This window comes from Phaethon aethereus (assembly GCF_964289735.1).
Source record: "Phaethon aethereus genome assembly, chromosome: Z".
Taxonomy (NCBI): Eukaryota; Metazoa; Chordata; class Aves; order Phaethontiformes; family Phaethontidae; genus Phaethon; species Phaethon aethereus.
The window spans coordinates 62,648,806-62,665,017 of record NC_138577.1 but is presented as its reverse complement, the minus strand read 5'-3'; the positions used below and the strand labels follow the sequence as shown (position 1 = coordinate 62,665,017).

The 16,212-nt window shown below is 38.5% G+C and overlaps 1 pseudogene across 1 annotated transcript; it reads right to left on the bottom strand.

Moving 5' to 3' along the window:
- Window positions 1-317: 317 nt before the first annotated feature.
- Window positions 318-1,489, bottom strand: LOC309415633 (AMSH-like protease; annotated as a pseudogene). Its single transcript has one exon. The product of its transcript is annotated as an AMSH-like protease (transcript).
- Between the last annotated feature and the right edge of the window lie 14,723 nt (window positions 1,490-16,212).

Below are 16,212 nucleotides of genomic sequence, written 5' to 3'. Positions count from 1 at the left end.
TAACTAATAAAGCCATTCATTACTTCAATTACTAGCTTTCTCTTATTGAATTTTCAACATGCTAAAATGGAAAGAAAAAAAGTTAAAACACTAGTAGTCTTCTATAGAACTCCTCTAAAACCCTGCAAAACAATAATCTTAAATTATAGTCTCCAGATCCTTATGGTATTAGATTTAAATGCTCCCTCTGCATCTGAACATTCCCTAGCACGAGGCCAGAAACAGCTTCTACTGCTACTGATGATAGCACCCCAAAAACTGCAGAATCTGGGAACAGTCTGTGAAATTTAAAAGAAATTGTGCATTTCAATATGCTCCTAGTCCTTTGTATGTTCATGGAATCCCTTCTTTTTACACGCAGAAACTTCTACCATGCTAGTATTAGTAAGTCCGAACATCCCAGTGTCGTTATGGGTTGGTGAACAAACAATTTCAATGGCCTCTGGCAACACTAGCTGATAAGAACAAGGAGTATGAAGATCAAGACTAGATGAGAACGCAGTTTGTGCTGGATGTGTATGGATCCAACCCAAAGTGAGGAGATCATACTGATCCTGAATACCAAATAATTCTTCCACATTCTCCATGTTGCAGTAGTCTGGTCCTGGAAGTTGCTTTGGTGCTACTACATGGGTAAATTCATTATGTACCAGTTTTCCACAGAGAATTCAACATGTTTCTACTTCTCTTACTGTATTTGCCTCTGCTAGCAGCAGAAATTTTTGACAGAGATCCCTGGGCAAAATAACACCTCTGAGTGCTTCAGCCAATTGAGTTTGAACAGCACTTAAAGTAGCCACTGCCTTTAAGATCTGATTTACTGGAGGCGAATGCCCAATGCAGCCAGATGTGCTGCTCCTCTCTTTTTTTCTCAAGCAGTGCAGTAGATAATAAGTTGATCCTTAAAGAATTGAAACTGTTCTGATTCAAGCTGCTGTTGCTGCATATATATGATTGGTTTCTTCTCTGCCTCTATTAGTTCTGATGCCCTAGTTTCGTCAGAAATTCAGTTTTACATTTGTTTTAGTTTTGCATGTATTCTTGATATTCTAAGTTACATTTTTTTTAAAATATCTCTCTTCAATTCATCTGTCCATAGAAATGCAACTTCCTTCTGTCTCTTAATAATAACTTTTTTTTTCTGGTACTGCACATTGGTGATAATCTCAGTGACTGAGCAGCTTTTCTACAAACAACATTATGAACTTATTAAGAAAACCAAAGCATTCTCCAGGTTTCCCTCCTCCATATATACTAATGCCATTTGCTCCATCTCTACTCCAGATCTAAAGTAACAATGTGGAGTGATATCTTCATTGATTGTGATATTGCTGCCAAGTTTGCTTAAGGCATGTACTGTGTCTTCTGGGGTCACAGAGATGGCTGTATGGTCAGGAATAGCTACTAACTTTTTCAACAAGCTGGTTCGTTCCATGTTGTTCTCTGTCTGTAAAACAAGGAGATTGCTCTTTTCCTCTGAAGTCTTCATCTGACTCCAAAGGGCAGTATCAATCCAACGCTGAATATTTGCAGCCAGCTGTCTCGGGGTTTAACAGCCCAAGGGAAACTTGAACATAGACACGTTGATTGTAGTCCATGCGAGCAACCCTGGAGGCTCGTGCTGGGGACAAAGGGAGAGGTGCTTGCCCCACTGAGGGGAGGGGAGGCAGGAGCAGTGGGGTGGCCTGGGCCTCCACCAACCAGCCTTGCCCAGCAACACATGTAAGCTTGTGCTTAACTGTAGCCAGAGAAATAGTCATATTACCCTTATGGCTACTCTTGTGTTCACCGCTAAGCAAGATATTAAATATTGTGCCACAGGGGACTCAGCAAATTTCAGTATTAAATGGTAAAGCTTTTCTCTATGTTGTCTTAACCACGCTAGGTAACGGGTATAACTTTTATTAAACTCCATCCAGGCTGAACCCATCTCACCATTTCTTAAGATTGCAATCTGCTGTTTAGACTGTAATAACTTACTGACACCATCAGCCTCAAATGAATTTGAATAGTTACCCTTAGAGCTGAAAGACTGTCTTATACTATCAGTACTTCCATTGCTTAGCTTCATCTTCTACTTTTTCACTAGGGTAAATATAGCTGAATTGGTGATCAACTTGCATTGTCAATGTGGATAAGAGAGTGCTTTCGGGAAGTTTATATATAAAAGTATATCCCCTCAGTATGAGTTGAACTTTCATATCCAAAGTTGGTCCCTCTGAGTGCAGCTGCTCTACCTGTCCCTTCCAAAATTTAATGTGTCATCAAAATGGCTATTTTCAGTCCTGGAGATGTGGCTTCTTAAAGAAATGTTTCCAGAAATTGCAATGTAAAAATGAAAATAGTAAACACATAAATTCACAGTGGTTACAGTGACATGGAGCAAAATTTGCTGTTGATGTAACCCCAGTAAATCAGTGGAATCAAGACAATCCCACACTTGAACCTGTGCTTCCTCTCTTTACTGGAAAAATCAAATCCAGATAAAAACTTAGTCCTTAAACTACTTCTTATTGAAGGGAAATATTTTTCAAACCACCCCAAAGGTTTCATGAGATTACATAGGTTATGAGGAATTATACACCAGACCCAACCACAGGGAAGTCTGATGCCTCCCTGGGGCCTGGGTGAGAGATGTCACCAGGAAACTCCCTGGTCTTGTTCGGCCCACTGATTACTACCCACTGTTGGTCCTACAGGTTGGCAATGATGAGGTTGTGCTAAGAAGCCCAAAGGCAATTGAAAGGGACTTCAGAGTGCTGGGGCAATTGGTTGATGGAGCGGGAGCACAGGTAGTGTTTTCATCAATCCCTTCAGTGACAGGGAAGAATGCTGAAAGGAACAGGAAAGCACACCTGGTCAACACATGGCTCAGGGGCTGGTGTCGTTGGCAGAATTTTGGATTTTTTGACCACAGGGTGGTTTACATGGCACTGGGCTTCCTGGCAGCAAATGGAGTGCAACTGTTGCCAAGGGGCAAAAGGATTCTAGCTTGTGAGCTGGCAGGCCTTACCGAGAGGGCTTTAAACTAGATTTGAAGGGGGAAGAGGATAAAACCAGTCTCACTAGAGATGAGCTTAGGATGGCATACCGGAGATGGGGGTGAAATTGAAAACCCAGCTCGAGTGCATCTATACCAATGCATGCAGCATGGGCAGCATGGAAGAGCTGGAAGCCATTGTACATCAGAACAGCTATGACTTCGTTGCTATCACAGAAACATGGTGAGACGACTCTCATGACTGGATTGCTGCAATGGACGGCTATAAGCTCTTCTGAAGGGATAGGCATGGAAGGAGAGGTGGTGGGGTGGCTCTATATGTTAGGGAGAGTTTTGATTGTATAGAAATCAATGACTGTGAAGACCAAGTCAAGTGCTTATGGGTAAGGATGAGGGGGAAGGCCAACGAGGCTGATATCCTGCTGAGAGTCTGTTATAGACCACCCAACCAGGATGAAGAGACAGATGAAACATTCTATAAGTGGCTGGCAGAAGTCTCACAATCGCTAGTCCTTGTTCTTGTAGAGGACTTCAATCTACCAGACGTCTTCTGGAAGTACAACACAGCAGCGAGGAAACTGTCTAGGAGGTTCCTGGAGTGTGTGGAAGACAACTTCCTGACACAGCTGGTAAGTGAGCCCACCAGGGGAGGTGCTTTGCTTGACCTGTTGTTTGCAAACAGAGAAGGACTAGTGGGAGATGTGATGGTCAGAGGCTGTCTTGGTCTTAGCGACCATGACATGATAGAGTTCTCGATTCTGAGTGAAGTAAGGAGGGGGTCAGCAAAACTGCTACCATGGACTTCCGGAGGGCAGACGAGTCTGTTCAGGTCACTGGTTGAGAGAGACCCTTGGAAGGAACAGAAGGGAGGAAGGAGGGTGTCGGGAGCTACAGGCCTGTCAGCTTGACCTCCATATTGGGGAAGATTATGCAGAGGTTCATCCTGAGGGTGCTCACAGGGCATGTGCAGGACAACCAAGGGATCAGGCCCAGCCAGCACACGTTCATGAAAGGCAGGTCCTGTTTGGCCAACCTGATCTCCTTCTGTGACCGGGTAACCTGCCTAGTGGATGAGGGAAAGACTGTGGATGTTGTGTACCTGGACTTTAGTAAAGCCTTTGACATTATCTCCCACAGCCTTCTCCTGGAGAAACTGGAGGCTTGTGGCTTAGACAGGTGTAGTCTTTACTGGGTAAAGAACTGGCTGGATGTCTGAACTCAAGAGTTGTAGTGAATGCCATTGAATCCAGTTGGCAGCTGGGTACAAGCTGTGTTCCCCAGGGCTTGGTTCTGGGGCCAGTCTTGTTCAATATCTTTACTGATGATCTGGATGAGGGGATCCAATGTTCCCTCAGTAAGTTTGCAGACGACACCAAGTTGGGTGGGAGTGTTGGTTTGCTCAAGGGCAGGAGGGCTCTGCAGAGGGATCGATGGGTTCAGGTCAGTTGTAAGAGGTTTAATAAGGCCAAGTGCTGGGTCCTGCACTTTGGTCACAACAAACCCATGCAACACTACAGGCTTGGGGAGGAGTGGCTGGAGAGCTGCCCAGCAGAAAAAGACCCCAGGGGTGCTGGTTGACAGCTGTCTGAACATGAGCCGGCAGTGCGCCCAGGTGTCCAAGAAGGCCAACAGCATCCTGGCCTGTATCAGAAATAGTGTGGCCAGCAGGAGTAGGAAAGTGATCGTGCCCCTGTACTCGACACTGGTGAGGTCACACCTCGAATATTCTGTTCATTTTTGGGCCCCTAACTACAAGAAGGACATTGACATGCTTGAGCAATGAAGCTGGTGAGGGACCTGGAGCACAAGTTTTATGAGGAGCAGCTGAGTGAAGAGGGGTTGTTCAGTCTGGAGAAGAGGAGGCTGAGGGGAGACCTTATAACTCTCTGCAACTGCCTGAAAGGGGGTTGTGGCAACATGGGTGTTGGCCTCTTCTCCCAAGTAACTAGTGAAAGGACGAGAGGAAATCGCCTCAAGTTGTGGCAGGGGAGATTTAGATTGGATATTAGGAAAAATTTCTTTACAGAGTTTTCAAACATTGGAACAGGCTTCCCAGGGAGATGGTGGAGTCACCATCACTGGAAGTGTTCAAAAATCATGTGGATGTGGCACTTCAGGATGTGGTTTAGTGGGCATGGCGGTGTTGGGTTGATGGTTGGACTTGATGATCTTAAAGGTCTTTTCCAACCTTAATGGTTTTGTGATTCTGTGATGATATGATTCTGTGAGTAGAATGCTTCATTTTTTTGGTCTGACATCTCAAAGGGATTTAATGTTTTCTGAAAGACAAGTATGGAAAAATGTCATATATATGACTGCAATCATAGTGATGGATTATATAACCATAGGCAGAACTGGAGTGCAAGGAAAGAGGCATACATGATCTCCACAGGTACTTCATTCTTACCTGTAAATGCTATGTTTGCAACATGTCCAGTCTCTTCTAAACCCTGACTATATCCATGCACTCAACTTACATTCATACTTACTCTTATCTAGGAAAGGTGGCTGTACTTTTCATGTGATTTGCAATTCAAATGCTAAAGACAGCTAAAGACAAATTAATAGGAGAGTTCAAAATCAGACGTAATGGGACAATTTTGCCTGTAGGCATGTGATTGATTTTAGGTATATCCAATACAGAAAATCACGTCCCATGTAATGAATCACACACCATCTTCTCAACAAAGTAAGGTTTCTCAAGAGGAAAATTGTCTGCAATATACATAAATGTAGAGATAAATTATGGAAGATAGAACCTTTCAGAATAATGATTTGTTGACTTTTTTAAAATATGGTTTAAAGAAAAGCCAGAAGCTCAGTTGAATGGGAAATTAACAATAATGGGAGATGTCCACTCAGCTGTAGCCCAAATTTTAATTAATCCAAGATTTATGCCAGGCTCCTAGCTTGTGATATGACCCCTGGAAATATCTACAGGTGTTGCTGCAATCAAGAACATGTTCACTATTCGCTAAGTCTCCAGAGGTAAAGTAAAAAGGAGATAAATTATAGTTATGCCTACAATCAGGGTGTCTTAGAACTATGACCTGGGAAACTGGCAACCACATGCGCAGACACAGGTTCCCATTGAATTGCCATAAATACTAAGACTGGTACTAGTAACAGTGCTTTATTCGGGTAACCATAATTTCCAGATTATTAACCTAATAATTTAAAAAGACCTTTTCACAGCATTAATCCCATTTAAATTTAAAATGGAAACATTCAGAACAGGAGAAGCTCTATTAGCTGCACAATGTGAAGAAATGGGAACACAGAATGCAGCTGAGTTAAAATCAGAAAGAAAGTGAAATATTCTATAGGCATTAGTTAGCTCATAAGTATTGAGCAAAGCAGCAGTTTACTTCATGGTCTTCTTTGACAACATACCCAGCATGATCTGAGATTGAAGTCAATGTCTGTATTTAATCTTTATTAGAAATCAGCTGAAGATGCACAATATGAAAAACATTCTGAGACAGGAAGTATGGTAAGATATGTTATTACATAAAAATAAGGCCAGATCCTCATATCCTATCAGCCTTAAAGATCTAATTGCACTGAAGTAGCAGGACTCCTATAGAATAAAACAGTACATGACTGCATCTATATTATCCATACATATAATTATAAATACTATAGTTGATACATATGATATATAAACAGTATAAATGTAAGAGGAAGCATTAAGGCTCTGTAATAGCCTGCAGTTTGATGTTCACCAGTCTTTGAATAACTGATTTTGAATTTTAATATTTTATATAATTGCACTGGGTCTTGCTGAGATGGAGTTAGTTTTCTTCATAGCAGCCCATACAATACTGTGTTTTAGACTGGTGATCAGAGCAGTGTTAGTAACAAATCAGTGTTCTAGCTGTTGCTGAGCGGTGCTTGCACAGCATCAAGGCCTTCTCTGCTTCTCAAGCTGCCCCTCCAGATGGACACAGCTAGGACAGGTGACCCAAATTGACAAAAGGGATATTCCATACCATATGACATTGCACTCAGTAATAAAAGTTCAGGTAAAAGAGGAGGAAGGGGGGACATTCGTGATTATGGCATTTGTATTCCCAAGCAACTGGTATATGAGCTGAGGCCCTGCTTTCCTGGGAACGGCTAAACACCTGCCTGCCAATGGGGAGTAGGGAATTAGTTCTTTATTTGCTCTTGCTTACACAGTTTTGCTTTACTTTATCTCAGTCCATGAGTTTCTCTCACTTTTGTCCTTCTGATTTTCTCCCCCGTCCCACTGTAGATGGAGTGGGAAAGTGACTTGATGAGAGCTTAGCTGCCAGTCAGGGTGAGCTCACTGCAATGATTTTGCCTGTTTGTGTAAGCATGAAGCGTGAATGTAGGGACTCACAAAAACAAATTATTTTGTCCTAACTCCACTGAGTTGGATAGGAAAAGCCTTAAAGTGCTGCATCACCATAATTAGACCAGGCATGCACACACGAGAAACTAGGGCAGGTTCATTTAAGCTCTTAGCATCTCTGAAATAAGAATTCATTCAAGTTTCCTTGTATGCATGTTAAGATGCATGAATATGAAATAACTAAAAGTGTGTCATGTGAACATGTTTCTGAATTACACTGAAAACGTAATGAACTTTTCTTTTCAACCTTGTATTTTGTGTTTTGCCAATGCTTTCTTATTTGTTGACTTAGTGAAATAAATTTTAACAGCACATTATCAATCCATCTCACTCTTAATCTACTAAGATGATTTAGTCAGGTTCAGCTCTGTTGAGTACATGTCCATCTCTCCAAACACAGGACAACTGGAAATATGTGTAAAATATTTCTTTCTTTGAATATACACAGAGAGATGGCACATATAGTTTTCTGTTCTAAAAGTTTCAACAAGTCTTGAAATATGGACTGCCAAACTTAGGATCTATTAAGCAATGAGTTAGTTAATTATTAAAAATAAGGGATCACATTTGCTTAAGTTTTTTGATTGGGATTTCAAATGTGTCTATCCTAGGATGGAATAGAAACACTTGATTCAGAAATTCAAGCAGTTTTGAATTATACAAGAGAACATATTTATGATTGTGATGGGAATATCACAATATATTTCAATCACTATAATTAATGTTTAAAGCTTATTAATAACCTGGCAAAAAAAGGAAACAAAACATGGGAGAAACGTGATTTACAAAGACAATTCTATGAAACAGGCAAAAACATTTTGAAGAACCAGTAACAATAAGTGTTGATGCTTAGCATTTTAGAAAACTAAAGAGTATGTATAGATTGAAAGCTCTTCTTTAACATCTTTTTTAATGACCTGAGAGAGTAAATACATAAGAAGGCATCCTAGTGAAATCTGCATGATGATCCTAAATAGCAAGTGTTATAAATGTTTCTGTGGAGAGCACTGAGATACAGAAACCTGACAAAAATATAGCTGTGGGTAGAAAATAATAAAATAAGATTCCATTTGAAAAGATGTTAAATAAAATATCTAGGAAAACAAGTAATCTTGAAAAAGTGATAAAAAGAAGCAGAAAGGAACAGAGAAACCCAGAAAGCAATGGAGCCAGGAAATATCCGAGGGTGATAGCAGACAGAAATTTAGATATCATTTCACATAATATTGTAGTTAAAAAGCCTGTGAAGTTCTGGAATGCTCTGTAGAGGTAATTTCACCACAGGTCTTGTTTAGACCACTCCAGTATCACCACATTTAGGATATTGAGCTCAGTTCTGGATAACTCACTACTAGGAAGATATTGACAGGACCTCAGAGGACAGAGACAAAAAGGAATGGAAGAATGAAAGGTTGGTTTATGAGAAAACTGAAGGAACTAAACTAACATGCTAAGACTAAGTGATACCCAGAATATTGGCATTACAGGAGTCTGCACATACTGGAAAAGTATGAACATCTTGAAGAGAAGATAATTACTTAGAGGAAGGCTAGAGGTATTGGAGAACAAGTCCTATGAGGAGCAGCTGAGGGAAGTGGTGTTGTTTAGTCTGGAGAAGAGGAGGCTGAGGGGACATCTCATAGCTCTCCACAGCTACCTGAAAGGGGGTTGTGGTGAGGTGGGTGTTGGTCTCTTCTCCCAAGTAACTAGTGATAGGAGGACAGGAAATGGCATCAAGTTGCACCAGGGGAGGTTTAGACTGGATATTAGGAACAATTTCTTTACTGAGAGAGTGATCAAGCATTGGAACAGGCTGCCCAGGGAGGTGGTGGAGTCACCATCATTGGAAGTGTTCAAGAAACGTATGGACATGACACTTTGTGACATGGTGTAGTGGGCATGGTGGTGTTGGATTGATGGTTGGACTTGATGATCTTAAAGGTCTTTTCCAACCTCAGTGATTCTGTGTGATAGAATTAACTACATGAAATGTTAAAATCAGAGTATTTTTTTCAGCTAAAGCATTTTACGTATTACTCTGTGACAGAGTATCTGAAGTACAGAAGGCAAGAGACATCACTGTAAATACCCACAACTAGATTAGAGAAGTAAAGCCACCAGATTATTCAATGTCTTGTTCTTCAAAGTTTCTCCCATCTTATTTAATGCCTCTTTCTAACTCCAGGCCAACAATACTGTTGTTTTGTCATAACCTTTATTGAGTTTCTTTGCTTGGTTTTAACAGGATGGAGGCATTGGTAAAAGCACCATTCTACCGTGTACTGTAACCACAAGTGCTACTAGAGGTTACACAATTTCCTTGCAAAATGCAAGTTCATTCAAATGCAGTTATTCTGTTTTCATACTTCTAGCTCCCAAACTGAAGAATACAAGATGCCTCCACTGCAGGCCAAAGGATCTTTGCTGGCCAGATTCACCATCAATTCGTAACCCTCTCTTCCTAGGCCTTTTGGTGTGTGGAGAAAGGTTTTACCATGTATGAAGGGACACTGCCAGCAGTTTGAACACAAAAGTACAGAGCAATTCCCTATTGGCTAAAGCACACAACAGATGGCTAGGACTAGAGAAAAACAACACTAATACTCCTAGTAAGAAATCCTCTGATGAGTATTTCCTGGCCAGGCAGCCACCAATCAGGTAGGGGAAGGCTACATCTTTGCTCCCTGCAACAGTGTTGCTGAGCCTTCCAATTCCCTGTTTGCCTTTTTTACCCTAGGGTTTTATATTATCTGACAGGAGTGCTTTTCCTCTTGAATCCTTGGGCTGTTAACTAGCCCTATCTGAATAATCTCAGCTCTGCCTGCCATGTTACCTGTTTTACAATACGTGGCTCTACTCTATAAACTTCCTCACAACTTGGCAATTTCCTCCGCAGCCTGAGCCAAGGTTACACAGCTGAGCCACATCAAAACTCACCTTCAATGACAGACAGATGAAGCTGTAGCAGGAAGGTTAATGTACCCTGTTGTTTCTACAAAATGGGCTTAGCCTCCAACACATACAACTCAGAGAAGGACTCTCACCTCGTAATTCCTTCTACAGCTTCCGTTTGGATTCATCTTAAAAGGTTGAACTTAAAAGTTCCTAAAGGTTGCTGCTGTTTTCTGAAGTCCCCTCAATTGTTTATATATGGTGTTTTTAATACAATAGGTGATAATATTTGGGGGTTTTGTAATAGAGTAGCTGACTTGCTTGAGCCTGGTTGTCTCCCTTCTGCTCCAGTTCAACCAGATTGCTTGGAGATGAAGCTGTGTGTTTGACTGAGACTTGATAATTGTTTGTCATCAACTCATTTGAATGCTGTAATTGTTTCTGTCTTCTAGAACAAAAATACACATTGAGAAAATACACAACAAACTGGAACAGATACGTAACTAACAAATCAAAAAATGTGCTGGAAATGACTGAAAGCTTTCCACATCCTTTCCCATCACAATATGCTTATGATCTCCCCAAATAGACATATGTGCAATATGACTCTTACACTATGCAACTCATTGGAAACAGCAATTTCTGACTATTTAAAACACCTAAGTAAGAAGAAAACATCTGCCAGTGTTTTATTAGGGAATGTAACCCCTAAGAAACTGAAAATCCTTGAGGTCACATGGCATATGCCTCATAGCCCTGGGGTATAAAAATGACTCATTTATGTTCCGTGTACCATTGTGATTATTGGTCTTCAGTAACACTCTTTTGCCATTCCATCTGCCAATATTTTGTGCAGAAGAGAATGTTCTTTTCCAGTTGTATGATCTAAAAGCATCAGAAGAAGAATCCAGGTTTAGCTTCTTGTGTTCAAACCAGTACATCAGTGAAACAAAGAGACATTATGAGCAGAATGGAGGTAGTATTCGCAGGCTGATGAATTCCAATTTTTATGCTGTTTTTTTAAACCCCACTCCAACATTTTTGCCTGAATTTCTTTAGTTTCATCCACATCTAGGCCTAGATTCACTAACAAAAGGTGGCATAAAATGCAACAGATTGAATCTGAAGACATCAGTCACATTTGATACACAAAAACTTCAGTGAGGGTTTGAACATCTGAATTTATTATACTGAAGCAAGTACTTACTGCTTCCAAAAGGTATCAAAGTGTATTGCTACCTACTATTGATCTTGTATGAATACATTTGAGTGTTATAGCCTTTTTAAATTTGAAAACTTCTATTTTAGATTCATTCTATTTACTATCTGTTTTTTACAGTAAGAACAGCTAAAAAAAAAAAAACAAAGCAAAACCAAAACCAAAACCAGAAACCAATCAACACCACATTTGAACTTTATTTGTGCACTTGAGTTGTGTTGATATTTTGACTGTAAAATATAGATTCTCATTTTTCTACTGGAAACACCAAAAGGCCAGAACATCAAATATTTGACAAACTTGCAAGCATGCAAATAAAATATCAAATTATAGTAATGCTTAGAAAAATGGGAGCAAAAAAATAGTGAATACAACAGGGTTTATTTTTTTTTACTTAAAAAATATTTACAAAAAACAGTTAAGGAAGTCATTCAGCTTTTATAATAATAAAAAGACAAAACTGTAAAACTACAATATCAGTATCAGTCCTCTCTTTCTGCCATTCGGTTCCACCATGCTCATCTCATGGTAATTTACCCATGATATAGTTTATTCTGCTTTATTTTTACAAATAGAAAAAGGAAGCATTTAAGCAGTTTTACTTCCTATGCCAGTATTTCTCCTTAACTTTAAACCTGTTATAAACATTTATTGCTTTTTTGGGCGAAAAAATATTGTTATAGTTCTTCACTTTTTTTTTTTGAGATTTATCAGATTTCTTTATTGTTTGAATTTCAGAATATCATGTGAGATCATGTATACCTTGCAGGGCTGACTATTAATTTAGACATTTTATAAGCAAGCAATCTGTCAAGAAGATAAATAGTTTGTCTGCATGACCATACTGCATTTTCTAGACCTTTCAGATTTGAAATGTGATGACCATTCAGAAGTTGTATATGCAAGCTGGGTATAAATCACTAGTTGAATGCCTTTATAAGAGACATAAAGCCAGCACACTCTGGAAATTTTTCTGCCTCTTATAATGAAAAAAAAAAAAATTATTCACACTCTTGGATTGAACACAAAACTTTACTGGTATTAGGTTCATCATATTTACTTCTTTGTAGACCAGGGTCATAGCAATTATATGTTAACTCTAGACATAAAACTGCAATACAAAAAAAACTGGAGCAGTGTTATCACTTCATGTTTAAGTATACTCACATATATGCATTTCTGTTTGTTTAGAAATTGAAATCATTCCAGAGTTTCATAAATCTTTGTCTAACTTTCTGTGCCAGAATTAGTGCATTAACACATATTTTCTGACAACTCACAATCACAGAGAAGAGATTATATCTTCCTTATATTCATAGTTCCCTCTAATAATATTCTCCAATGTTTTCTTATTCTAATTATAAAAATAAATTCAAGCACTCACACAGTATGCTATAGGTCATTTTTGCTTGATGAGCTTTGCAGTAACTTTTAATGTAAGCACCTCTATTACAGAAGAAATATTAGGATCTATGGCAGGTGTTCTGAATGTAAAAATTATGAACTTGATTTAATGTATCTTTTCCTTCAGCATTTTTGAGTATATAAAAGTTGATCATTCCATAACATTTCACATTTATTCTTTTTTTTTTTCCTGATTTATCAGTGTTTCCCCTCACTTTTGAACACAAGTATAATGTAGATTTATTTTAATAATCACTATAACTATTCCTTATACACACAAAAATATCTCTCTGTTTTTCTTGGGAACTAGGCAGAGGTAATGTTCCTAAACATTTCAGTGCTTGTGAAACTCACATTAAGCTTTTATTTGTATTTTGTAAGGGCTTAAATACCTTTGAAATATGTCTTAAGGGCAGCTTTGTAAAAAATTATCACTCTGAGAATGGTCACATTTTCTAAAACATATTCCTTATAGCTTTACCATCATAACAATGATCCATTTTTTCTTATGATGGCAGTGTAAAATGTTTATATAAGTAAACAAAACATTTTGTATTGAGTGAAAATGATCCATTTTCATAAGACTGATGTCTCTTTTTCAGAGATGAAATTGTTGTGCACACAAATTTTGCAATTCAGTTATTATGACCTCAGTTAAATTAGTCTTCATTTTGACTGTAAAACATAGTTTCTCAGGCTGGAACATCAAATATTTGACAAACTTGAAAGCATGCAAATGAAACATCAAATTATAGTAATGCTTAGAAAAATGGGAGCAAAAAAATAGTGAATACAATGGGAGGAGGTTGTTTGCAAACATAGTCAAAAATTCTGAATATTTACAGTCAAAATTAATTTCATACCTATATAAAATGGCTACCAGTCTTACAGTCAACCTTTTTTCATTATTTCTGACCACAGTACAGAATATCGGGTCTTAGTCTTAGTTTCTTCACATATACAGTCTCAAAATTTGACCTCCAATATCTAAAATCACACTTTGATTAATACAGTATATACCCACCTACCTACTCACTTCTTTTTGCTAACAAAAACTGATATGCCATAGCACACTGTGTACAGTTATGCTGTACACACATTCATATGGGTTGTTTACTTCTTTTTCTAATATTATTTTCAGACTTGATATAAAGTTTTCATGTCAGCCAAAAAGGAGTGATTAATGTCAAAAGAAGTCCAGAGGAAAAGCCTGCTTGATAATCTTAGCTGCATGTTAGATCAGGTGTTTCTAGTCTTCTATTTTCAAAAGCAAAACACAGGTTTTGAGTTTCCATCTCCAGCCCATTGTTTATTTGGCAACTGCAGGAGCAAAGATCAGCCCACAGCGGAGCAAGTCAAACTGTATTTATTGCTAGGGTCTTATAAACTGAGTCATAATTGGAACTATGTACCTGCAGAGACCCTTGTTAGAGTTTAATACACTGGCAAGATCAGCATAGCTTTCGTAGTGAAAATGAAAGTTCTGTCTAGGAGTTTAATGAGCACAATGACATTTCTGCATGCCCCCAAAAATTCCTGAGAGCATCTGGAGCTGGTTTGACTTGTTGCAACATTGATTTTGCTTTTTCTTTCTCTCCCCCTTTTTTTTTTCCTTTCTTTCTGAGGGTAAGCTTGTTTGTACATGCCTTAGGAGGAGGGGTATTTGTTTAGGGTGAAAAGTGGGAAGCTTTTTCTTGAAAATTGGTTTTAAAGCTAACCTCAGTATCTTCCTCTGGAGAAAACTTAAATCTAATTCCACCTTTCAGCTCCCTGTGAAAAAAAAGGCAATAACCAACATAATTGTGCAAGATTTAAGGTGAATATTTTCAGCATGATGTTACAAGAGTTGGATTATTTCTAGGAATTTTGTTCAAACTAAAGTGGTTGTACATTCCTTAATCAAGTGTCCAGAAATAATATCCGACTTTTTTCTATCCATTAACAAAGGCTTAATTCACCAGCCATGCTATAAAGCCATACAAAGCTACAAAAAGACACATTTGTTTACAAATTAATAAAAAAAAATTTAGGAAGAAGGGGGAAAAAGATCTTCTTGCCATCTATAGTAACTTTGATTCCTTTGGAATGGCTGCTATCTTTATATTTCATTAACCAATCCATTCAGAATCATTAGGGCTGGAGGGTCAATGAAGGCTTCTCTGGGTCTCACAATACCTGTTAAAACAGTCAACAAATCCTTAACGTTGTGAAACTTCTAATTAATTTTTTAAGGTCAGCCTGTCACAGTGCAATCAGTACAATCACTACATACAATTCCATGGAGAACAAGTTTTTAACGTATTGACTGTCCAACTATTACTCCTTTTGGGTGAAAAAACTCTGTTCTTCAGTGCCATATTAGTAATATATATTAAAGTAGGAGCAATGATATGTCAAAAACAATCAAACATATGAAGAGTTTCTGGTGACTAGATAGATGTATGTGGCAGTTCACAAAGTATGGCAGAAGAGAAATGTCAGCTTAAGAGACAAGGAGAAATGCTTATTATTGCATCTTTTCCTCATTGCTTGATATACAATTATTCCACATACTGAGCCCCAAGGGGACTTTTCTCTTCTTGACTTGGCTGGACAAAACTCCACTCCCTAGTCTGTCAACATGCTGTTATTACATACCATGTTAGTTCAGTACTTTCCATTCAAGATAAGGTATCTTACTGGACAACTGCAACTATTAAAATATTTTACTTCATAGGTAAGAGGTTTACCTACAAAGCAAATAAAAAACTTTGGGTAAACCTGAACTAAAGTAGCAATCTTTTTTAGCTTGTTGCAACTTCTAAAATGCTTATTGCTTATAATTAATGGAAAGAAAAAATATTTTCTTCCAAACTGGTGCCCTTTTTTCCTAAAGAGGCCTCTGATTTCTCAAGGGACATATACTTCAGAATCACTGCTGTCAGAGACCCACCACCAAAAAGCATGTGCCTTGTTACAGTGATTAATGACATAACTAGTCCATAATAGAATGTATTTATTTAATTTGTTAAATACAGTTTTATTCTGAAATGTTTTTCTTCTGGGGACAAAAACATCTGTTCTTGAAAATACAGTGGTATAAGTCAACTGCATGTGGCTCTTTGCCCTGCTGCTTCAGCCCTGTGGTAGCCAATTTGATGGAAAGTCCCTTATTTGTGACAGTGACCACTAGTACATATTTTCTCTACGTTCAAACAGGAAGAAATTCCAGGACATTCTTTACTTTAAAAACAAATCGTAAATCTCTAGAATACATCAAAGTGGAAGATGTCTTTAAATGTGACTATGTACTATTACAGTATCAAGGGCAAAGATCTA